The following is a 20,542-nucleotide window of genomic DNA, read 5'->3' on the forward strand; positions in this document are numbered from 1 at the left end:
CTCTGTGGAATCCTTCTGGTCTGGTGTGTCATTCAAAGCCCTTATTTCCTTGTTGATCTTCTGCTTCAATGATCTGTGTATTGCAGTGAGGGGGGTGTTAAAGTCCCCTACTACTACCTAATTATTAGCGCTGTGTTTCTTTGATTTTGTTATTAATTGGCTTACTTAATTGGCTGCTCCCATGTTAGGGGCATACATACTTACAATTGTTAGATCTTCTTGTTGCATAGCCCCTTTAATTTTGATGCAGTGTCCTTCCTCATCTCTTATTACAGTCTTTGGTTTAAAATCTAATTTTTCTGATGTAAGGATGGCCACCCCAGCTTTCTCTTGAAGTCCATTACCATGATAAATGGTTTTCCACCCCTTCACTTTCAATCTGGAGGTAACTTTGGGTCTAAAATGAGTCTCTTGGAGACGCATATTGATGGGTCTTGACTTTTATCCAATCTGATACCCTGTGTCTTTTGAGTGGGGCATTTAGCCCATTTACATTTGGAGTAACTATGGAAAGATATGAGTTTGGTGCCATTGTACTGCCTGCAAGGTGACTATTGCTGCATATTGTCTCTGTCCCTTTCTGGTCTATGTAACTTCTGGGCTCTCTCTGTGCTCAGAGAACCCCTTTTAATATTTCTTGTCGGGCATATTTGGTGATTGCAAATTCGTTTTTCTGTTTGTTCTGGAAGCTTTTTATCACTCCTTCTATTGTGAATGACATGCTAGCTGGATAAAGTATTCTTGGCTGCATATTTTTCTCATTTAGTGCCCTGAATATATCATGCCGGTCCTTTCTGGCCTGCCAGGTCTCCGTGGATAGGTCTACTGCCAATCTAATGTTTCTGTCCTTGTAGCTTAGAGATTCTTATTCCCGAGCTGCTTTCAGGATTTTCTCTTTGTCTCCGAGATTTGGAAGTTTCACTATTATAGGTCAGGGTGTCGACCTATTTTTATTGATTTTGAGGGAGGTTCTTTGTGCCTTGTTCCCTTCCCCAGGGTAGGGTTGTTGTCCAATCTGATTCCCTGTATCTTGTTTCCTTGCCCACATTAGGGAAGTTCTCCACTATAATTTGCTCCAATATACCTTCTGTCTCTCTCTCCCTTTCCTCTTCTTCTGAGATCCCTAGTATTCTAATATTGCTCTGTTTAAGGTATCACTTATCTCTCAAATTCTCCCCTCGTGATGCAGTAGTTGTTTATCTCTCTTTTTCTCATATCTGTTATTCTCCATCATTTGGTCTTCTATATCACTAGTTCTCTCTTCTGTCTCATTTATCGTAGTAGTTAAGAGACTCCACATTTGATTGCGTCTCATTAATAGCATTTTTGAGTTCGACTTGGTTAGATTTTAGTTCTTTTATTTCTCCAGAAAAGGGTTCTCTAGTGTCTTCTATGCCTTTTTCAAGTCCAGCTAGGGTCTTTATAATCATTATTCTGAACCCTCGTTCTGACGTCTTAATAATGTCCATATTTATTAGGTCCCCGGCAGTCCATCCTGCCTCTTGTTCTCTTTTTTGAGATGAGTTTTTCCATATTGTCATCCTGTCCAGGGAAGAATAGCTGAGGGAGAGAACAAGATACAAAAATGGTAATAAGGACCCCCGAGAAATATACACTTGCAGAAATTGGTCGCTTTTCTCTTCGTAGAGTTGCAGTTATTCTTTTCCTCGATCTCCAGTTGAGTTTGCAGTTTTTCAGAATGATTTGATAACTATCTAGCTGAATTCCTGGGACTAGAAAAAATTACGGTCTCCAGCTCCTCTGCCATCTTAGACTCCAGCCTCTGGTTTTTCTTTGAACATCTGTGGAAACTGTAGTGATGCCACTTTTCTCATTCCTGATATTGTTGATTTCTTTTTCTTTCTCTTTTTTCTGATCAGTTAGGTTAGAGTTTCATCAGGTTAAGTCATCTTCTCAAAGAACCAGCTTTTGGGTTTACTGATTGTATCTATTGTTCTTCTATTTTCTATTTTATTGATATCTATTCTGAAGTAAGCGTTCCAGGAAGGTAGATCATTTGCCCCATTGTTATTTTTCAGACATTCATCTGAAAGTGCCTCACTCACCAAGCGAAATGGTGACTAAGCAAATGTTTACTAATATTTGGGGCATCTCAGAAGGAGCCATATTGGCTCCTCCCGATGATTATGCCCCCAGATTGGCTCTAGAATTCCTCACTAAATGTTTCTCAGGGTCTTGTCTGACATACACCACTGAACTCACTCAGAAAGGTGTTTAGAGAACTTGCACAGTGCAATTGAGTCCCATGCAACTCACATTCCTTGTGTGCTTTCTCTGCGTGAGGCATAGCATGGGTCCTGTGGGAGGAGGGTGCAGATATGGAGAAGATATGTCCTCTGCCCTCAATGAGTGCTCGGTAGAGTGTGGCAGACAGATACAGAGATCCCTGAAGTAGGGTAGCAGTCCGATTGGGGCTATTCTGCAGCAGAGAGGTCTAGACAGAGGAATGCAGAAGCAGAGAGGAAAGAGAGAGGACACCTAGCAGAGGTCTTCTGGCAAGCATTGGACAGGTGACCACCCACTGCATGTGATGGATCTAGGGAAAGTGAATTAAAATAGATGACATCACATTCCATCAATCACATTCCTAGAATGGTCCATGGAAGTGGGATTGTCACTCTTAGCATTTTGAAGGCCTCAGAGGGTTTGGATATGGAGCAACAAGTGGCAGTGCCAGGCATGTCACAGTTCCACTGCCCATGAGGAAGGTAGTGGTAAGTGACTTCAGGTCTTTCCTCGGAAACTGGGATGCCAATCTCTTTCTGAGCAAAATCGTCTTATGCAGTCTGAGAATAAAACCCAAATTGTTCTTGGAACAAATTGCAAAATATCACATTTATTGACATTACTTTCCTTTTTATCATTTTGAGCCCTCAAAAGCATTGCCTAATATTCTGTTTCCAAATGACCGTTGCGTGCGATACAGCGCACGATCTCTGACAAGGCAAAGATCAAAAGGTATTCTTATCTGGAAAACGTACAAGCATGTGTGTCAGCAAATGCGACTCATTCATTATTGTTCTGAGGAGTGCATCATTGGTAATGCTTTTCTTTTTAAATGAATGTGTGAATACACGCCCTCTCCTGGGCGGGCTTTGTGCCTGTACTTCTTCCTCGGACCATATTACACCAGCTCGGAATCCAAGCAGCTGCATTGCTCTGGGCTGCAGTTTCCCAAATGGCTCCTGCAATTTTGACCGGCTTTCCTCTTCTCTGTGTGTGTCTGCTGCTGACTTCTGGCTTTGCCGAGGCAGGCAAGCTGCTGGTGGTACCCATGGATGGGAGCCACTGGTTTACCATGCGTTCGGTTGTGGAGGAACTTGTCCACAGAGGCCATGAGGTGGTTTTAATAGTGCCGGAGGTGAGTTGGCACCTGGGAAAATCCTCCAATTTTACACTGAAGACTTATTCCACAAGGTACACTCTGGAGGAATTGAATCATCTGTTCAAGATTTTCTCTGACTCTCATTGGAAAACTCGTCAAGAAAGTACAGTTTCTTTGCTAATGAGTTCACCCAACGAAATATTTATAGAAATTTTTTTACACTGTAAGAATTTGTTTAACGACACAAAATTAATAGAATACATAACGCAGAGTTCTTTTGACGCCGTGTTTCTGGATCCTCTTGATATGTGTGGCTTAATTATAGCCAAATATTTTTCTCTCCCATCTGTGGTCTTCACCAGGGGAGTATTTTGTCATTATCTTGAAGACGCTGCACAGTGCCCAAGTCCCCCTTCCTATGTTTCTAGAGATCTCTCAGGATTCTCAGATGCCATGACTTTCAGCGAGAGAGTGTGGAATCAAATCCTCCACTTGGAGGAACACTTACTTTGCCACTATTTTTTTAAAACTGCTGTAGAAGTTGCATCTGAGATTCTCCAAACGACTGTCACCCCGTATGATCTCTACAGCCAAGCGTCGATTTGGTTGCTAAGAACTGACTTTGTTTTGGAATATCCCAGACCTGTGATGCCCAACATGGTCTTCATCGGAGGCATTAACTGCCAGGAGGGAAAGCCATTGCCAAAGGTAAGTCACCTCTTCTTTTGCATTGTAAAAATAACCTCAGTTTGTACATTAAAAAAAAAAATCCTTACTGAACTGTGATTTGTCATTTACATCCGTTATATTTGGAAAGTTTTTCCTGGTTGAATGAATTATTTTGTGCCAGTTTATTGAATCGTACATTAGCGAATTTTATAAAGCTGTTCTTTTTGATACGCATATGTACACAACTGATATAATTGTATGTAAATTCCAGACTGCGTTTTGTAATACTCCCCTTGGGAAACTACTGAAAATACAGTAAATAATGAAACTTCCATTTTGTTAATCTAATGCCATAGCTTATAGGAAAATGCCCTTAGCCGTTTTGTATGGTGCTTTTCCAATTTTTCTGAAATTATTTTATATATGTATGCATATATCTAATATAAGTTCTAACGTCTGTTTTATTACAAGAAAAACTAGTAACGGATTGGACATATTGTTCTTTACCTTGCTTTTTTCACTTACTAATAAATCATTAGCATCCTTACAGTCAATCCCTACAAATGTGTCACATTCTTTGTAATAGTTGCATAAAATTTGTTACTTTGGATGTACCATAGTTCACTCAATTAAGCAATACTGATAGATATTTAAGCTTTTTGTTATTAATTGGCTTACTTAATTGGCTGATCCTATGTTAGGAATATACGTATTTACAATTGTTAGATCTTCTTGTTGGATAGCCCCTTTAATTCTGATACAGTGTCCTTCCTCATCTCTTATTACAGTCTTTGGTTTAAAATCTAATTTTTCTGATGTAAGGATGGCCACCCCAGCTTTCTCTTGAAGTCCATTAGCATGATAAATGGTTTTCCACCCCTTCACTTTCAATCTGGAGGTGACTTTGGGTCTAAAATGAGGCTCTTGGAGATGCATATTGATGGGTCTTGACTTTTATCCAATCTGATACCCTGTGTCTTTTGAGTGGGGCATTTAGCCCATTTACATTTGGAGTAACTATGGAATGATATGAGTTTGGTGCCATTGTATTGCCTGTAAGGTAACTGTTACTGTATATTGTCTCTGTCCCTTTCTGGTCTATGTAACTTCTGGGCTCTCTCTGTGCTCAGAGAACCCCTTTTAATATTTCTTGTCGGGCTTATTTGGTGATTGCAAATCGTTTTTCTGTTTGTTCTGGAAGCTTTTTATCACTCCTTCTATTGTGAATGACATGCTAGCTGGATAAAGTATTCTTGGCTGCATACTTTTCTCATTTAGTGTCCTGAATATATCATGCCGGTCCTTTCTGGCCTGCCAGGTCTCCGTGGATAGGTCTACTGCCAATCTAATGTTTCTGTCCTTGTAGCTTAGAGACTCTTATCCCCGAGCTGCTTTCAGGATTTTCTCTTTGTCTCCGAGATTTGGAAGTTTCACTATTATAGGTCAGGGTGTCGACCTATTTTTATTGATTTTGAGGGAGGTTCTGTGTGCCTTGTTCCCTTCCCCAGGGTAGGGTTGTCGTCCAATCTGATTCCCTGTATCTTGTTTCCTTGCCCACATTAGGGAAGTTCTCCACTATAATTTGCTCCAATATACCTTCTGTCTCTCTCTCCCTTTCCTCTTCTTCTGGGTTCCCTATTATTCTAATATTGCTCTGTTTAAGGTATCACTTATCTCTCAAATTCTCCCCTCGTGATGCAGTAGTTGTTTATCTCTCTTTTTCTCGGATCCTTTATTCTCCATCGTTTGGTCTTCTATATCACTAGTTCTCTCTTCTGCCTCATTTATCATAGTAATTAAGAGCCTCTACGTGTGATTGCATCTAATTAATATGTTTTTGAGTTCGACTTGGTTAGATTTTAGTTCTTTTATTTCTCCAGAAAAGGGTTCTCTAGTGTCTTCTATGCCTTTTTCGAGTCCAGCTAGGGTTTTTATAATTGTTATTTTGAATCCTTGTTCTGTCATCTTACTAATGCCCATATTTATTAGGTCCCCGGCAGTCCATCCTGCCTCTTGTTCTCTTTTTTGAGGTGAGTTTTTCCATCTTGTCATCCTGTCGAGGAAAGAACAGCTGAGGGAGAGAACAAGATACAAAAATGGTAATAAGGACCCCCGAGAAATATACACTTGCAGAAATTGGTCGCTTTTCTCTTCGTAGAATTGCAGTTATGCTTTTCCTTGATCTCCAGTTGATTTTCCAGTTTTCAGAATGATTTGATAACTATCTAGCTGAATTCCTGAGACTAGATGAAATTAAGGTCTCCAGCTCCTCTGCCATCTTAGACTCCAGCCTCTGGTTTTTCTTGAATATCTGTGGAAACTGTAGTGATGCCACGTTTCTCATTCCTGATATTGTTGATTTCTTTTTCTTTCTCTTTTTTCTGATCAGTTAGGTTAGAGTTTCATCAGGTTAAGTCATCTTCTCAAAGAACCAGCATTTGGGTTTACTGATTGTATCTATTGTTCTTCTATTTTCTATTTTATTGATATCTATTCTGAAGTAAGCGTTCCAGGAAGGTAGATCATTTGCCCCATTGTTATTTTTCAGACATTCATCTGAAAGTGCCTCACTCACCAAGCGAAATGGTGACTAAGCAAATGTTTACTAATATTTGGGGCATCTCAGAAGGAGCCATATTGGCTCCTCCCGATGATTATGCCCCCAGATTGGCTCTAGAATTCCTCACTAAATGTTTCTCAGGGTCTTGTCTGACATACACCACTGAACTCACTCAGAAAGGTGTTTAGAGAACTTGCACAGTGCAATTGAGTCCCATGCAACTCACATTCCTTGTGTGCTTTCTCTGCGTGAGGCATAGCATGGGTCCTGTGGGAGGAGGGTGCAGATATGGAGAAGATATGTCCTCTGCCCTCAATGAGTGCTCGGTAGAGTGTGGCAGACAGATACAGAGATCCCTGAAGTAGGGTAGCAGTCCGATTGGGGCTATTCTGCAGCAGAGAGGTCTAGACAGAGGAATGCAGAAGCAGAGAGGAAAGAGAGAGGACACCTAGCAGAGGTCTTCTGGCAAGCATTGGACAGGTGACCACCCACTGCATGTGATGGATCTAGGGAAAGTGAATTAAAATAGATGACATCACATTCCATCAATCACATTCCTAGAATGGTCCATGGAAGTGGGATTGTCACTCTTAGCATTTTGAAGGCCTCAGAGGGTTTGGATATGGAGCAACAAGTGGCAGTGCCAGGCATGTCACAGTTCCACTGCCCATGAGGAAGGTAGTGGTAAGTGACTTCAGGTCTTTCCTCGGAAACTGGGATGCCAATCTCTTTCTGAGCAAAATCGTCTTATGCAGTCTGAGAATAAAACCCAAATTGTCCTTGGAACAAATTGCAAAATATCACATTTATTGACATTGCTTTCCTTTTTATCATTCTGAGCCCTCAAAAGCATTGCCTAATATTCTGTTTCCAAATGACCGTTGCGTGTGATACAGTGCATGATCTCTGACAAGGCAAAGATCAAAAGGTATTCTTATCTGGAAAACGTACAAGCATGTGTGTCAGCAAATGCGACTCATTCATTATTGTTCTGAAGAGTGCATCACTGGTAATGTTTTTTTTTTAAATGAATGTGTGAATACACGCCCTCTCCTGGGCTGGCTTTGTGCCTATACTTCTTCCTCGGACCATATTAGACCGGCTCCGAATCCAAGCAGCCGCTTGCTCTGGGCTGCAGTTTCCCAAATGGCTCCTGCAATTTTGACCGGCTTTCCTCTTCTCTGTGTGTTTCTGCTGCTGACTTCTGGCTTTGCCGAGGCAGGCAAGCTGCTGGTAGTACCCATGGATGGGAGCCACTGGTTTACCATGCGTTCGGTTGTGGAGGAACTTGTCCACAGAGGCCATGAGGTGGTTTTAATAGTGCCGGAGGTGAGTTGGCAACTGGGAAAATCCTCCAATTTTACAGTGAAGACTTATTCCACAAGCTATACTCTGGACAAGTATAATCATCGGTTCAAGACTTTCTCTGACTTTCATTGGAACAACCGGGAAACAAATTTACTTTCTGTAGTAATGAGTTCATCCCATGAATTTTTTCAATACTTTTTTTTACATTGCAAGAATTTGTTTAACGACACAAAATTAATAGAATACATAACGCAGAGTTCTTTTGACGCCGTGTTTCTGGATCCTTTTGATATGTGTGGCTTAATTATAGCCAAATATTTTTCTCTCCCATCTGTGGTCTTCACCAGGGGAGTATTTTGTCATTATCTTGAAGAAGGCGCACAGTGCCCCATTGCCCCTTCCTATGTACCTAGATTTTTCTTAGGATTCTCAGATGCCATGACTTTCAGCGAGAGAGTGCGGAATCACATTTTCCACTTGGAGGAACATTTATTTTGTCGGTATTTTTTAAAAGGAGCTACAGAAATTGCATCTGAGGTTCTCCAAACGACTGTCACCCCGTATGATCTCTACAGCCAAACGTCGATTTGGTTGCTGAGAACTGACTTTGTTTTCGAATATCCCAGACCTGTGATGCCCAACATGGTCTTCATTGGAGGCATTAACTGCCAGGAGGGAAAGTCATTGCCACAGGTAAGTCACCTCTTCTTTCGTATCGTAAGAATAACTGGCTTTGGACAATATACAAAAACAACAACAACAAAAACACAGCAAAATTCCCCCCTCCTTACTGAACTGTAGTTTGTCATTTACATTCACCACATTTGGAAATTGTTCCTGGTTGAATGAATTATTTTGTGCCAATTCATCAAATCATGCATTAGCAAATTTTGTAAACCTGCTTTCTTTGATACGCATATGTACACAAGTGATATAATTGTATACAATTTCCAGACTGCGTTTTGTAATACTCCCCTTGGGAAAGTACTGAAAATACAGTAAGAAAGGACACTTCGTTTCTGTTCATCTAATGCCATAGCTTATAGGAAAATGCCCTTAGCCGTTTTGTATGCTGCTTTTCCAATTTTTCTGAAATTATTTTATATATGCATGTATATATCCAATATAAATTCTAACTCCTGTTTTATTACAAGAAAAGCTAGTAACGGATTGGACATATTGTTCTTTACCTTGCTTTTTTCACTTACTAATAAATCATTAGCATCTTTACAGTCAATCTCTATAAATGTGTCACATTCTTTGTAATAGTTGCATAATATTCGTTACTTTGGATGTACCATAGTTCACTCAATTAAGCAATACTGATAGATATTTAAGCTTTTCCCACCGTTGCCTTTATAAGCAAGACTGTACCAAACATTCTGAAATCATTTCTTTGCATTCCCACATTTCCGTACGCTTGCTCTTCTCTCTGTAGGCTGGACGTCCTTAGGAGTAGGGGGTTGGTGGGCCAAATGGTACACACACATTGCATTTTAATACATTCGACAGATTGCTTTCAGAAGATTGAACAATCTGACACTCGGTCAACAGTATGTGAGTGCTCTAGTGCTCCCATACCCTCTCCAGCTTCAGATGTTGTCGAACTTTTAAAACACTTTTGGAAAAAAAAATTCTAATAGCTGCTTCCATTTTCATAGATAGATTGGCCATTTGATTTCAACTACTGGGAAGTATGTATTCAGATTCTTTAATCATTTTTCTAGGGCTATTTGTCTTCTCAAAGCTAATGACTGTAAATCTCTTGAGTGTTAGGAATATTAATATTAACACTTTTTAGGAACTGTAAATATTTTTTCCTTGGCTATTCTTCATCTTTTGTCAGAGAGGGTTTTCATTTTTCGATAGTCGAACTCGTTCACTTTTTTCTAGTGGTTTCTGGATTTCAAATTGTTTAGGTCTTTCCAAGCCTGAGATATATAAATGATTTTTTTCCTTACTATGTCTTAGTATTTTTAGTTCTTCCAGTGTTAACAGCTATATTTTTTACAGTGAAGACTTTACATGTATAAAGATCTGACTTCATTACTTTTCTAAACGGATAGTCCGTTGTGCCAACATCATTTAACAAAACAATCCATCCTTTATCTGTTGAACTGAAATGTGTCTTCATCATATTTTAAATTTCATATTTATTTCCTCTCTTGAACACTACTTTTGAGTGCTCTACTTTTGAACTCTCAGGTTTGTTCCATCGATTTATTTATTTACTCACGGGCCAGTATTGTATTTTGAATGTATTAGCTTTGTAGTAAGTTTTCATATGTGCTCAGGCAGGCCCCATACTCAGTATTTTTCTATATTTTCTTGGTGATTCTATTTACTCTCCTTTAAAAATTCAGAATTGTTTTTTCTTGTTGCAAACAGAGAAATAAAATATTAATGTTCTGCTTATATGACATAAAATGCTTTTATTAATTTGAGAAAGATTGATATCCTTTTGCTTCAATGTTTTCCTCTTAGGAATGTAGTACTTCTCTTTATTTATTTAGATCTTCCTTTATGTCTATCAATAAAGTTTTCTTTTCTTTTTTTTATGTAAAGTTCGATGATTTATTATTTGCGTATAACACCCAGTGCACCACGCAATACGTGCCCTCCTTACTACCCATCACCTGTCTATCCCAATCCCCCACCCCCCTCCCCTCTGAGGCCCTCAGTTTGTTTCTCAGAGTCCATAGTCTCTCATGCTTCATTCCCCCTTCTGATTACCCCCCCTTCCTTTATTCCTTTCTTCTCCTACCGATCTTCCTAGTTCTTATGTTCCATAGATGAGAGAAACCATATGATAATTGTCTTTCTCTGCTTGACTTATTTCACTTAGCATTATCTCCTCCAGTGCCGTCCATGTTGTAGCAAATGTTGAGAACTCGTTCTTTCTGATAGCTGAGTAATATTCCATTGTATATATGGACCACATCTTCTTAATCCAGTCCTCTGTTGAAGGGCATCTAGGCTCCTTCCACGATTTAGCTATTGTGGACATGCTGCTATGAACATTGGGGTGCATATGGCCCTTCTCTTCACTGCGTCTGTATCTTTGGGGTAATCAATAAAGTTTTGCGTTTTACTTTATATGTCTTTCACGTTTCTTATTAAAATTTATTCCTAGGCATGTTATTATTTGTGAAATTATTGTGAACATGCTGTTTCTCATTGCTATTTTGAACTATTATTAGTCATTACAGTACAGTTTTGGCTTTCGCACATTACCTCGTATCTAGTCATATTACTAATTTGTCTTATTAGTTTGTAATACTCTTAGGTATATAATATCATCTGCAGGTAAAAATCCCTCCCCATGTTCGTACCTCTTATTTTGCTTTACTGGAGCATGTATTTCCAAAACAGTGTTGAACAATTAGTTCAGAACAATTATTCAATAGTTCCTGAATGATGTTAAATACTTGGTCTGGCCAGTGATTTGGGGTTCCGTCATTGCAATTGGAAAGGTCTTGACAAATACAAGAGTAAGATTCCTGGTGATGACGTTGCGTTTATACCCTCATGAAACACCTGGTGGCATGTCTCAGTTGATTATTTTATTAGGGACGTACTGTACATTTTATCTATTGATCCGGCTGCTCACAAGGTTCAGCACATTTTGCAAAAGTCATACCGTCTCATATACTGGGAGCCTGATTTTCCACCTTTGAACAAGGAGTGGCTAAGAATGGATAACACCCTCAGGGAATCTGTGCTGGGGACATGCTGCTTCTATAACTCAGATGACCCACAACGTGACCCACGTCTGGCGAGGACAGCATTTTGTCAGGGGGCTCCGCTCACCTTGCCTTGCCCTCTGCGGGCACCAGGATCATCACACAGCTGAAGAAGTTGTGCTCGGATTAGGTACACGCGCAACCGTATACGAAAGCTAAGATGATGACGATGGGTTTATTTGGCATGACTGAAAGCAAATGGGAACCGAGGTATTTGTTGGGATGTAGGATTACAGACTTATATAATACATGCCATTTATATCAAGAAATTTGGGGGATGTAAGAATAATTAAGCACTTTCCATCATCCATATGTTAAAAGTGAATTGAAGTGCTGTAGCAGAGATCATCATTTTTGTTTGTGTAAATTCAAGATGCTGCATCAGAGATCGGCCAAGTTTTTTGTAAAGGGCAAGCGAGCAAATGTTTTAGACATTGCAGGGTCATATACGGTCTCCTGTCTTGTAACTTTGTTGGTTTTTTGTTTGCTTACAGCTTTTTTAAAAATGTAAAGCCCATTCTTAGCTCATGGGTCATACAAACTGAGGTTGTTCAGATTTTCCCATCCCTTTGGAGGTGGAGAATAAGATTTGTGGGTCCCCATTAGGAAAAGAGAGAAATGAGATGATTGAGGAAGAAGTGGGATCTAGTAAGAAAACCTAAGTTTTAGATCTATGATAATACTCTACTCACCCTGGAAAAAGCCATTGCACCACCAGATCATGAGAAGTATAATGGTGTAAATGAATGCTCCTGGTACAAGGAGTAATGTTACTTAAAGGAGTAATGAATTTGAATTTCCAATATCCAGGAGGTAACTGAAGTCCTTCTGATCAGGTGTGGGCCCATGGTTTGTGTTTGCATGTATTTTTAAAGCAAAGTACTGTGATTGCATGTAAAGATCATGTTTTTTTGCTACTACAGTTGGGATTCCACTGTCCCCCTGCACACATCTTTCCATCAATAACAAGTGCACTGGAAGCAGGGGTAATTTTGAGGTGTTCTTGTCCCCCACGTGCTCCTCCTTAGGATTTTGCATGTCCCTAATCCTTGTGGCTGATGGGGTCTCTGTCCTGGCCCATCTGACTCCCCTTCTCCTTGGTTCTTTTACTTCTGGCTTTTCCCTGGGGATGGTGGCAGAAATGTTGTCCCTCACCTCCAAAGGAATGGGACATTTCCTGGGTTACATCATTGGGCTTTCTAACAGTGGCTTATCCAAGAGAAGGGGGAAGCTATATCTTTAAAAAAATATCAGAGACAAATGAGAATTGAAATGCAAACTGCCTAAATTTATGGGATGCAGGAAAGGCTGTTCTGAGAGGGAAGTTCATAGCAATACACACCTACGTTAAGAAAACAGAAAGTTCTTAAATAAACAATTTAACTTACACCTCAAGTAACTAGAAAGAGAACAATCTGAGTCCAAAATTAGTAGAAGGAAGGAACTAAAAAGATCAGACCAGAAATAGGGGAAATAGAGACTAGATAGGCAATCAAAAAGATCAATGAAACTGGAGTTTTTTTTAAAGATAAACGAAACTGATAAACTTTCAGCTGGACTAAGAAAAAGAAACCAGAGAAGGCTTACATGAACAAGATAAGAAATGGAAAAGGAGATATTGCAGTGGATATCACAGAAGTACAGAGGACCGTAAGAGACTACGCTGAACAATTACATACTGACACGTTGGAGAAGAAATTGATAAATTCCTAGGAGTATGCAACCTACCAAGACTGGATTACGAGGAAATAGAAAATCTATACAAACCAGTAATGAGTAAGGAGACTGAGTCATTAATCAAAAATCTCCTAACAGGGGCGCCTGGATGGCTGTTTGTTGAGCATCTGACTCTTGATCTAAGCTCAGGTTTCAATCTAGGATCGTGACTTCCAGCCTGATGTTGGGCTACACCCTGGGTATGGAGCTGCTTAAGAAAAAAACAAAAATAAAAACAAAACTCTAACAAAGAAAAACTCAAGATTAAATGTTTTCACTGACAAATTCTACCAAATATTGAAAGAAAAATTAATTCTGATCCTTCTCAAACTCTTCCGAAAAATACAGGAGGAAGGAAACCCATTTTAAGAGGCCAGAATCAAATACCAAAGCCAGATACAAAAGCCAGACAAAAGCATACTACAAGAAAAAAAAATTGCAAGCCAGTATGCCTGATGACTACAGATGCAAAATTCCTCAACAAAAATCATTTTTAGAAGATTCAGAGAAGTCTATAAACCCTTCTCACTGCAGTATTCCTGGGTCCTCTTTGGTCTCGGGGATATTCACAAGCAGTCTATCTGCAGAGTCAAGAACAGTTGTTCTTGCAGATTTGCATAGGATTTCAACTAGTGCTGGAAGAAAGAAGAGCTAGAGTAAAAGAACTCAAGCAGGGAAAGCTTTCTGTTAAAAACGGGACTGCTGGCATGGAGGCTGCGATGTCTCTGAAATGGGTGCAGCAGCCCTGGTTGAGGCCGGGCAGTGACCACGGCGTGGATCACCAGAGGCCAGATGCCTGAGCAGGTGACGTTGAACCTGCTCTGTAAGGTGAGAAGACCTGGAGACGAGCTGGAGCAGTCGCCTGGGCTGAGGTTCAGTTGCCCTGGCAAGGAGAGTTGAGCTGCTTTGTACTTTTCCCTTCCTTCCTTCCTTCCTTCCTTCCTTCCTTCCTTCCTTCCTTCCTTCCTTCCCTTACTCATTCTTGAATGAATATTTGGTAAGCATCAACTGTATTTCAGAGCATCTAGCAAGTGGCAGACACAGGGCTAGATGTCTAAGATATAATATGAGTAAGATTGATATATCGAGGTGCCTAATTTCATGGAGCTCACTTTCTTTTTTAAAAAAAAAATATTTTATTTATTTATTTATTTATTTATTTGAGAGAGAGAGAGAGAGAGAGAAGGGGGCAGGAGCAGAGGGAGAGGGACAAACAGACTCCCCGCCAAGTGCAGAGACTTATGTGGGGCTGAGACCACGACCGGAGCTGAAATCAGGAGTCAGGCGTTTAACCAACTGAGTCACCAGGGGCGCCGGCAGCTCACTTTCTAGTGGAGGAAACGAAGGAAAAGCTATTTGGTAGCTGTACACAGTGATAAGTGGCTCGAGGAAAGAATAGAGGGATGTGACAGAGTAAGTGGCCGGGATGAGGGTGGGGCTGTTTCTGATGTCACCCTCAAGGCAGACTTGTTGGAGGAGAACTAACAAATGAGACGGCACATGAAGAGCCCAGGAAAGACCACTCCAGGCCGAGGGGACAGCCAATGCTAAGGTCCTGAGGTGACAAGGAAATTGTCATGTTCCGGATGCAGGAAGGAGGCTGAGTGGAGGGAGCAAGCAGAGTTGGTTAAAAAGATGGATGGGAGCTGGACTCACGCAGGAGATTTTGGCCGAGATAAGTTGGCGCATTTTCTAAGTGCAATGGGAAGTATGCAATGGTGTTATGAAGACATAGCAGAGTGATTTATGTTTGGAAAGACCCCTCTGGCTTCTCTCTACAGAGCAAGAACGACGGCAGGAAATTCAGTTAGGAGGTTACTCCTGGCATGCAAGCAGGACGTGGTGGTGGATTGGGGTCAGTGGAGGTGGAGTGTGCAAGGGCAGATTGGAGAGCTATTCTGGAACTAGGACAGGACGTGGGCATGGGTTGTGCGGTGGCTGTGTAATATGTCAGGTAGACGAGGCCGGATATCATTTCCTGGAATTCCCTTCCCTGGCTCCTCCTTCAGCTTTTCCCACAGGGGGGACGGATGTATTAGCTCTGTGAGGAAGAGCGCCAGCTTCTCCTGGAGGACACCCACATCCTCAAGGTTGGAGGCCCGAGCACACTGCAGGGTTCGAGTCCTTTCTCCTGGGTTTCAGCTCGTCCTCGTGGGCCCCAGCTCGTCCTTGCTCTCCCCCACTTCACACCCACCCACACTTTCTGAAGACTCACCCTGCTGTCCTTAAGCTCCAGCGTCAGACTGTTGACAGAAGTCGTTCGGTCAGCTCCCAGATAGTGTAGGTCAAATCCTGTAACAAGTCCTTTGACTGTATGTATCTTTGACTGTATGGCTTCACTTGTCCACTTGAACGCTGAATGGTGAGTGGTGAGGCTGTGGGAGAGTGATGCCTTGTACACGCTGTGACCTGAAATACTAGGTAGATGGAAATGCCGTTACCATCCGGAAAGGCTGGAAGAGAAGGAAGAGCTCATGGAGGGAAACCAAGAGTTGTGTTTCAGATATACTTAATTTTAGAAGCCAGTGAGGTAGGATCTGAACTCTGTTAGAGTCCATCTTTTACTGTCAGGATAAATAAATCAGTACCTGGGAGCAGTTGTTGCATTGTTTTTATAAGAAAGAGCTTCCCCAAAGTCTGGGATGCCTACAGATGGAACAGGCTGCCTCCAGGGTGGGTTGAAGAGTGGCTGTGTTGGCTGGAGGTCCAAGTGATAGATGGGGGTACAAAGCCCTGTACTTGTTTTCAAGTAGTCAGCTAAAATCTTTTTTCACTAATGGTTTAAGTAGTTGCAAAGGATGCTTTGAAAGGTAATCCTTTCAGGGGCACCTGGGTGGCTCAGTTGGTTAAGCACCCAACTCTTGATCTCAGCTCAGGTCTTGAACTCAGGGTCGTGATTTCAAGCCTCTCATTCGGCTCCAATTTCTATATGGAAGCATTCTGTGTCCTTTTATGTGATGGTCCCTTAGGTGCAGCCATAAGAGGAGACACAGGAGAGGCTCCGGAAAACAAAGTTTATTATACACGTAAGTCCTAGAAAAAGGGCGTGCCAAGCAAGGCTACGTGGAGGAAGCGCCAGGCTTGGTCAGGAGGCAGAAGCAGGGGCGCCTGGGTGGCACAGCGGTTAAGCGTCTGCCTTCAGCTCAGGGCATGATCCCGGCGTTCTGGGATCGAGCCCCATATCAGGCTCCTCCGCTATGAGCCTGCTTCTTCCTCTCCCACTCCCCCTGCTTGTGTTCCCTCTCTCACTGGCTGTCTCTATCTCTGTCAAATAAATAAATAAAATCTTTAAAAAAAAAAAAAAAGGAGGCAGAAGCAGCAAGGCCAGGGGAGGGCCTGGGCCACTGACTTTTTCAGTGTTTTCATGGAATGGCAAGGCAGGGCAGGCAAAGAGGTTAGAACCGGCTAGTCTGAATAATTTTGGTAGGCTCTAAGCTATAGGGGTGTGGCCTGGTTGCCTGGTCCCTAGCCCTGGGATGATTAAGGCAGAGGAATAGTGTCTCCTAGGGCGCTGGAATGGTTAGTTTGCATATCGAAGGCATGCCCTGGACTGGGCCCTTTGCTAGCTCTAAGAATTAGGGCTAGGAAGGAGTGAGTGTAGTCTCCCCAGCCAGAAGGGTTTTTAAGATGTCCAAACGTCACAAGAAAAGGAAAATTCAAGCAGTTCTGGAAGTATGCTTTCTTGTCTCGTGGATAAATACCTAGGAATGCAGAGCCTTGGGCTGTCTGGCCGGAGTAGGCTTACCTTTCTAAGAAACTGCCAAACCATTGTAGGGTCTCAGCAGCAGCGTATGAGAGGTCCAGCTCCGTCACGGATTCGCCAACAATTGGAGCAGGCCGTCTTTCGCATTTCAGCCATTCTGTGGGGCGTGCAAATTAAATTATAGGGGTTTTTTTCTTATGATTTTATTTATTTATTTATTTATTTATTTATTTATTTATTTGAGAGAGAGGGAGAGAGCATGAGTGGGGTGAGGGGTAGAGGGAGAAGCAGACTCCCTGCTGAGCAGGACCCCCCCCCCCCACAAGGGCCTGGTCCTAGATCTTCAGGGTCATGGCCTGAGCTAAGGCGGACACGTAACTGACTGAGCCACCCAGGCGCCCCATTCAATTGTAGTTTTAAATTCTCCAATGACTGATGACATGGAGCACGTTTTCCTGTGCCTGATTCCCTTCTGTATATCTTCTGATGAAATGTCTGTTCAAGTCTTTGCCTATTTAAAAAAATATTTTTCCCTATTAGAGAGTTTCTTTATTTGTACAGCATATACCTCTATCAGGTATATGCTGTACAAATATTTTCTCCCAGTCTGTGGATTCTCCTTCCATATTTTTATTTATTTATTTATTTATTTATTTATTTATTTATTTATTTATTTGTAAGATTTTATTTATTTATTTATTTTAGAGAGAGACAGAGAGAGAGCATGAGCAAGCAGGGGTTGGAGGGAAGGACAGAGGAAGAGAGAAAATCCTGAAGCCAACTTCCCGCTGAGCATGGAGCCTGACTAGGGGCTAGATCCCAGGACACTGAGATCATGACTTGAGCAGAAATCAAGAGCTGGCCGCTTAACCAGCTGAGCCACCCAGGTGCCCTAAATCACAAGGGATTTTTGAGTGTTGATCTTGTATCCTGCAACTGTGCCGAACTTACTTATTGGTTCTAGGATATTTTGTAGATTCCATTGGAATTTCTTCAGAGATGATCCTGTTGTCTGTGAATAAGGCAGTGAGACCTTTTCTTTCCAGTCTGGATGCCTTTTATGTGTCTTGACCGACTGTGTTGGATAGAATCTCCAGAACAATGTAGAATGGAAGTGGTAAGACAGTCATCCTTGGCTTGTATCTGATTAGGAGTAAAGCATTCAGTCATTCACCACTAAGTATGATGTTAATTCTGGGTTTTTCGTAGATGCTCTTTATTAAGTAGAGAACCTTCCCTTCTTGTCCTAGTTTTGTGATGATTTTTTTATCAGGAACAGATGTTGGATTTTTTCGAATACCTTTTCTGTGCCTATGGAGATGATTATATGGTTGTACTTTTTTGGTTTATTTATATGGTGAATTATCTTGATTGATTTTCTAATGTTAAAACTGCCTTGTATTCCTGGGATAAGTCCCACTATCATTTCATATAGTATTATTATATGTCTTTTATATACATTTATATAATTTGATTTGTTAAATTCTGTTTAGAATTTTTGCATTATACTTATGAGGGGTATTGCTCTATACATTTGTCTTTTTTAAAAAATTCGTTTATATTTATTTATTTATTACTATGTTCAATTAGCCAGCATATGGTACATCATTAGTTTTTGATGTAGTGTTCAAGGATTCATTAGTTGCATATAACACCCAGTGTTCATCACCACCCGTGACCTCCTTAATACCCAACACCCGGTTACCTCATCCCATCCCCCTTCCAGTCTATACGGTTTTCCTTTCTTATGATGTCATCTAGTTTTGGTATGTGGTAATACTGGTCTCATTGACCAACTCTGTGGTCTCCTGGAAAGATTAGGAAGTTCTCTGTGCATCTGTCTCTAGAATATAGCTTTCCTCATTTCAGAATATATTTTGGAAAAATAATTGTTTTTCTTTTCCTTCCTCCAGTGTTTGGTAGATTTTCTCAGTGAAGCCATTTGGGCCTGAAGTTTTCTTTGCGGGAGGGTTTGAATTCAAACGTAATTCATCTTAAAACACACAAGTTATTTTTATTTCTTTCTTCTTGATTCAACTCTAGTAGTTTGCATCTTGTGAGAAATTTGTCCATTTCATCTAAGTTGTAGAATATATTGGTGTAAATTTGTTCTTGATATTCTTTCTTTCTTTTTTTCTTTTTTTAAGTTTAAATTCAATTAAATAGCATGTCGTGTATTATTTGTCTCAGGGGTACAGGTCTGTTATTGTTCAGTTGTATATAACACCCAATCCAATAATATGTTGCTCATTACAACACATACACTCCCCAATGTCCATCACCTGGTTACCCCATTCCTCTGTGGAGTCCTTCTGGTCCGGTGTGTCATTCAAAGCCCTTATTTCCTTGTTGATCTTCTGCTTCAATGATCTGTCTATTGCAGTGAGGGGGGTGTTAAAGTCCCCTACTACTACTGTATTATTAGCAATGTGTTTCTTTGGTTTTGTTATTAATTGGATTACTTAATTGGCTGCTCCCATGTTAGGGGCATACATACTTACAATTGTTAGATCATCTTGTTGGATAGACCCTTTAATTATGATATAGTGTCCTTCCTCATCTCTTATTACAGTCTTTGGTTTAAAATCTAATTTTTCTGATGTAAGGATGGCCACCCCAGCTTTCTCTTGATGTCCATTAGCATGATAAATGGTTTTCCACGCCCTCACTTTCAATCTGGAGGTGACTTTGGGTCTAAAACGAGTCTCTTGGAGACAGCATATTGATGGGTCTTGATTTTTATCCAATCTGATACCCTGTGTCTTTTGAGTGGGGCATTTAGCCCATTTACATTTGGAGTAACTATGGAAAGATATGAATTTGGTGCCATTGTATTGCCTGTAAGGTGACTATTGCTGTATATTGTCTCTGTCCCTTTCTGGTCTATGTAACTTCTGGGCTCTCTCTGTGCTCAGAAGACCCCTTTTAATATTTCTTGTAGGGCTGACTTGGTGATTACAAATTCATTTTGTTTCTGTTTTTCCTGGAAGCTTTTTATCACTCCTTCTATTTTGAATGACATGCTAGCTGGATAAAGTATTCTTGGCTGCATATTTTTCTCATTTAGTGCCCTGAATATACCATGCCGGTCCTTTCTGGCCTGCCAGGTCTCCGTGGATAGGTCTGCTGCCAATCTAATGTTTCTGTCCTTGTAGCTTAGAGACTCTTATCCCCGAGCTGCTTTCAGGATTTTCTCTTTGTCTCCGAGATTTGGAAGTTTCATTATTGTAGGTCAGGGTGTTGACCTATTTTTATTGATTTTGAGGGAAGTTCTTTGTGCCTTGTTCCCTTCCGCAGGGTAGGGGTGTTGTCCAAACTGATACCCTGTGTCTTGTTTCCTTGCCCACATTAGGGAAGTTCTCCACTATAATTTGCTCCAATATACCTTCTGTCTCTCTCTCCCTTTCCTCTTCTTCTGAGATCCCTAGTATTCTAATATTGCTCTGTTTAAGGTATCACTTATCTCTCAATTTCTCCCCTCGTGATGCAGTAGTTGT

The 20,542-nt window shown here is 41.0% G+C and overlaps 2 pseudogenes; both read left to right on the forward strand.

Moving 5' to 3' along the window:
- The first annotated feature begins 3,068 nt into the window (after nucleotides 1-3,068).
- LOC123790117 (UDP-glucuronosyltransferase 1A9 pseudogene) lies at nucleotides 3,069-4,181 on the forward strand (annotated as a pseudogene).
- Nucleotides 4,182-7,649: 3,468 nt separating this feature from the next.
- LOC123790097 (UDP-glucuronosyltransferase 1A8 pseudogene) lies at nucleotides 7,650-9,336 on the forward strand (annotated as a pseudogene).
- Nucleotides 9,337-20,542: the final 11,206 nt, after the last annotated feature.

The sequence above is a fragment of the Ursus americanus genome, chromosome 1, assembly GCF_024610735.1.
Source record: "Ursus americanus isolate L20-20 chromosome 1, mUrsAme1.1.p, whole genome shotgun sequence".
Taxonomy (NCBI): domain Eukaryota; kingdom Metazoa; phylum Chordata; class Mammalia; order Carnivora; family Ursidae; genus Ursus; species Ursus americanus.